Source organism: Corvus brachyrhynchos, unplaced genomic scaffold (assembly GCF_000691975.1).
Source record: "Corvus brachyrhynchos isolate BGI_N302 unplaced genomic scaffold, ASM69197v1 scaffold515, whole genome shotgun sequence".
Taxonomy (NCBI): domain Eukaryota; kingdom Metazoa; phylum Chordata; class Aves; order Passeriformes; family Corvidae; genus Corvus; species Corvus brachyrhynchos.
The window spans coordinates 55,765-61,319 of NW_008237899.1; positions in this window are offsets into that span (position 1 = coordinate 55,765).

Sequence of the window (5,555 nt, forward strand, 5' to 3'; positions counted from 1 at the left end):
GAGGGCACTAGGCTGTACTGGGATGCCCTGGGAGGGCACTGGAATGTACTGGGAGGGCACTGCGGGTTACTGGGAGGGCACTGGGCTGTACTGGGATGTACTGGGATGTACTGGGATGTACTGGGATGGCACTGGGCTGTACTGGGGGTTACTGGGAGGGCACTGGGCTGTACTGGGATGCCCTGGGAGGGCACTGGAATGTACTGGGAGGGCACTGCGGGTTACTGGGAGGGCACTGGGCTGTACTGGGATGTACTGGGATGTACTGGGATGTACTGGGATGCAATGGGCTGTACTGGGATGTACTGGGATGCCCTGGGATGTACTGGGAGGGAACTGGGCTGTACTGGGAGGACACTGGGATACACTGGGCTGCACTGGGATGTACTGGGATGTACTGGGAGGGCTGTACTGGGATGTACCGGGCTGTACTGGGATGCACTGGGCTGTACTGGGCCATACTGGGCTGTACTGGGATGTACTGGGAGGGAACTGGGCTGTACTGGGAGGACACTGGGATACACTGGGCTGCACTGGGATGTACTGGGATGTACTGGGAGGGCTGTACTGGGATGTACCGGGCTGTACTGGGATGCACTGGGCTGTACTGGGCCATACTGGGCTGTACTGGGATGTACTGGGAGGGAACTGGGCTGTACTGGGAGGACACTGGGATACACTGGGCTGCACTGGGATGTACTGGGATGTACTGGGAGGGCTGTACTGGGATGTACCGGGCTGTACTGGGATGCACTGGGCTGTACTGGGCCATACTGGGCTGTACTGGGATGTACTGGGAGGGAACTGGGCTGTACTGGGAGGACACTGGGATACACTGGGCTGCACTGGGATGTACTGGGATGTACTGGGAGGGCTGTACTGGGATGTACCGGGCTGTACTGGGATGCACTGGGCTGTACTGGGCCATACTGGGCTGTACTGGGATGTACTGGGAGGGAACTGGGCTGTACTGGGAGGACACTGGGATACACTGGGCTGCACTGGGATGTACTGGGATGTACTGGGAGGGCTGTACTGGGATGTACCGGGCTGTACTGGGATGCACTGGGCTGTACTGGGCCATACTGGGCTGTACTGGGATGTACTGGGAGGGAACTGGGCTGTACTGGGAGGACACTGGGATACACTGGGCTGCACTGGGATGTACTGGGATGTACTGGGAGGGCTGTACTGGGATGTACCGGGCTGTACTGGGATGCACTGGGCTGTACTGGGCCATACTGGGCTGTACTGGGATGTACTGGGAGGGAACTGGGCTGTACTGGGAGGACACTGGGATACACTGGGCTGCACTGGGATGTACTGGGATGTACTGGGAGGGCTGTACTGGGATGTACCGGGCTGTACTGGGATGCACTGGGCTGTACTGGGCCATACTGGGCTGTACTGGGATGTACTGGGAGGGAACTGGGCTGTACTGGGAGGACACTGGGATACACTGGGCTGCACTGGGATGTACTGGGATGTACTGGGAGGGCTGTACTGGGATGTACCGGGCTGTACTGGGATGCACTGGGCTGTACTGGGCCATACTGGGCTGTACTGGGATGTACTGGGAGGGAACTGGGCTGTACTGGGAGGACACTGGGATACACTGGGCTGCACTGGGATGTACTGGGATGTACTGGGAGGGCTGTACTGGGATGTACCGGGCTGTACTGGGATGCACTGGGCTGTACTGGGCCATACTGGGCTGTACTGGGATGTACTGGGAGGGAACTGGGCTGTACTGGGAGGACACTGGGATACACTGGGCTGCACTGGGATGTACTGGGATGTACTGGGAGGGCTGTACTGGGATGTACCGGGCTGTACTGGGATGCACTGGGCTGTACTGGGCCATACTGGGCTGTACTGGGATGTACTGGGAGGGAACTGGGCTGTACTGGGAGGACACTGGGATACACTGGGCTGCACTGGGATGTACTGGGATGTACTGGGAGGGCTGTACTGGGATGTACCGGGCTGTACTGGGATGCACTGGGCTGTACTGGGCCATACTGGGCTGTACTGGGATGTACTGGGAGGGAACTGGGCTGTACTGGGAGGACACTGGGATACACTGGGCTGCACTGGGATGTACTGGGATGTACTGGGAGGGCTGTACTGGGATGTACCGGGCTGTACTGGGATGCACTGGGCTGTACTGGGCCATACTGGGCTGTACTGGGATGTACTGGGAGGGAACTGGGCTGTACTGGGAGGACACTGGGATACACTGGGCTGCACTGGGATGTACTGGGATGTACTGGGAGGGCTGTACTGGGATGTACCGGGCTGTACTGGGATGCACTGGGCTGTACTGGGCCATACTGGGCTGTACTGGGATGTACTGGGAGGGAACTGGGCTGTACTGGGAGGACACTGGGATACACTGGGCTGCACTGGGATGTACTGGGATGTACTGGGAGGGCTGTACTGGGATGTACCGGGCTGTACTGGGATGCACTGGGCTGTACTGGGCCATACTGGGCTGTACTGGGATGTACTGGGAGGGAACTGGGCTGTACTGGGAGGACACTGGGATACACTGGGCTGCACTGGGATGTACTGGGATGTACTGGGAGGGCTGTACTGGGATGTACCGGGCTGTACTGGGATGCACTGGGCTGTACTGGGCCATACTGGGCTGTACTGGGATGTACTGGGAGGGAACTGGGCTGTACTGGGAGGACACTGGGATACACTGGGCTGCACTGGGATGTACTGGGATGTACTGGGAGGGCTGTACTGGGATGTACCGGGCTGTACTGGGATGCACTGGGCTGTACTGGGCCATACTGGGCTGTACTGGGATGTACTGGGAGGGAACTGGGCTGTACTGGGAGGACACTGGGATACACTGGGCTGCACTGGGATGTACTGGGATGTACTGGGAGGGCTGTACTGGGATGTACCGGGCTGTACTGGGATGCACTGGGCTGTACTGGGCCATACTGGGCTGTACTGGGATGTACTGGGAGGGAACTGGGCTGTACTGGGAGGACACTGGGATACACTGGGCTGCACTGGGATGTACTGGGATGTACTGGGAGGGCTGTACTGGGATGTACCGGGCTGTACTGGGATGCACTGGGCTGTACTGGGCCATACTGGGCTGTACTGGGATGTACTGGGAGGGAACTGGGCTGTACTGGGAGGACACTGGGATACACTGGGCTGCACTGGGATGTACTGGGATGTACTGGGAGGGCTGTACTGGGATGTACCGGGCTGTACTGGGATGCACTGGGCTGTACTGGGCCATACTGGGCTGTACTGGGATGTACTGGGAGGGAACTGGGCTGTACTGGGAGGACACTGGGATACACTGGGCTGCACTGGGATGTACTGGGATGTACTGGGAGGGCTGTACTGGGATGTACCGGGCTGTACTGGGATGCACTGGGCTGTACTGGGCCATACTGGGCTGTACTGGGATGTACTGGGAGGGAACTGGGCTGTACTGGGAGGACACTGGGATACACTGGGCTGCACTGGGATGTACTGGGATGTACTGGGAGGGCTGTACTGGGATGTACCGGGCTGTACTGGGATGCACTGGGCTGTACTGGGCCATACTGGGCTGTACTGGGATGTACTGGGAGGGAACTGGGCTGTACTGGGAGGACACTGGGATACACTGGGCTGCACTGGGATGTACTGGGATGTACTGGGAGGGCTGTACTGGGATGTACCGGGCTGTACTGGGATGCACTGGGCTGTACTGGGCCATACTGGGCTGTACTGGGATGTACTGGGAGGGAACTGGGCTGTACTGGGAGGACACTGGGATACACTGGGCTGCACTGGGATGTACTGGGATGTACTGGGAGGGCTGTACTGGGATGTACCGGGCTGTACTGGGATGCACTGGGCTGTACTGGGCCATACTGGGCTGTACTGGGATGTACTGGGAGGGAACTGGGCTGTACTGGGAGGACACTGGGATACACTGGGCTGCACTGGGATGTACTGGGATGTACTGGGAGGGCTGTACTGGGATGTACCGGGCTGTACTGGGATGCACTGGGCTGTACTGGGCCATACTGGGCTGTACTGGGATGTACTGGGAGGGAACTGGGCTGTACTGGGAGGACACTGGGATACACTGGGCTGCACTGGGATGTACTGGGATGTACTGGGAGGGCTGTACTGGGATGTACCGGGCTGTACTGGGATGCACTGGGCTGTACTGGGCCATACTGGGCTGTACTGGGATGTACTGGGAGGGAACTGGGCTGTACTGGGAGGACACTGGGATACACTGGGCTGCACTGGGATGTACTGGGATGTACTGGGAGGGCTGTACTGGGATGTACCGGGCTGTACTGGGATGCACTGGGCTGTACTGGGCCATACTGGGCTGTACTGGGATGTACTGGGAGGGAACTGGGCTGTACTGGGAGGACACTGGGATACACTGGGCTGCACTGGGATGTACTGGGATGTACTGGGAGGGCTGTACTGGGATGTACCGGGCTGTACTGGGATGCACTGGGCTGTACTGGGCCATACTGGGCTGTACTGGGATGTACTGGGAGGGAACTGGGCTGTACTGGGAGGACACTGGGATACACTGGGCTGCACTGGGATGTACTGGGATGTACTGGGAGGGCTGTACTGGGATGTACCGGGCTGTACTGGGATGCACTGGGCTGTACTGGGCCATACTGGGCTGTACTGGGATGTACTGGGAGGGAACTGGGCTGTACTGGGAGGACACTGGGATACACTGGGCTGCACTGGGATGTACTGGGATGTACTGGGAGGGCTGTACTGGGATGTACCGGGCTGTACTGGGATGCACTGGGCTGTACTGGGCCATACTGGGCTGTACTGGGATGTACTGGGAGGGAACTGGGCTGTACTGGGAGGACACTGGGATACACTGGGCTGCACTGGGATGTACTGGGATGTACTGGGAGGGCTGTACTGGGATGTACCGGGCTGTACTGGGATGCACTGGGCTGTACTGGGCCATACTGGGCTGTACTGGGATGTACTGGGAGGGAACTGGGCTGTACTGGGAGGACACTGGGATACACTGGGCTGCACTGGGATGTACTGGGATGTACTGGGAGGGCTGTACTGGGATGTACCGGGCTGTACTGGGATGCACTGGGCTGTACTGGGCCATACTGGGCTGTACTGGGATGTACTGGGAGGGAACTGGGCTGTACTGGGAGGACACTGGGATACACTGGGCTGCACTGGGATGTACTGGGATGTACTGGGAGGGCTGTACTGGGATGTACCGGGCTGTACTGGGATGCACTGGGCTGTACTGGGCCATACTGGGCTGTACTGGGATGTACTGGGAGGGAACTGGGCTGTACTGGGAGGTGCCCATTCCCATTCCAGGAGTGCCCATTCCCATTCCCGAGTGCCCATTCCCATCCCAGCGGTGCCCATGCCCATTCCAGCAGTGCCCATTCCCACTCCAGGAGTGCCCATTCCCACTCCAGCGGTGCCCATTCCCATTCCAGCGGTGCCCATTCCCACTCCAGGGGTGCCCATTCCCATTCCAGCGCTGCCCATTCCCATCCCAGGGC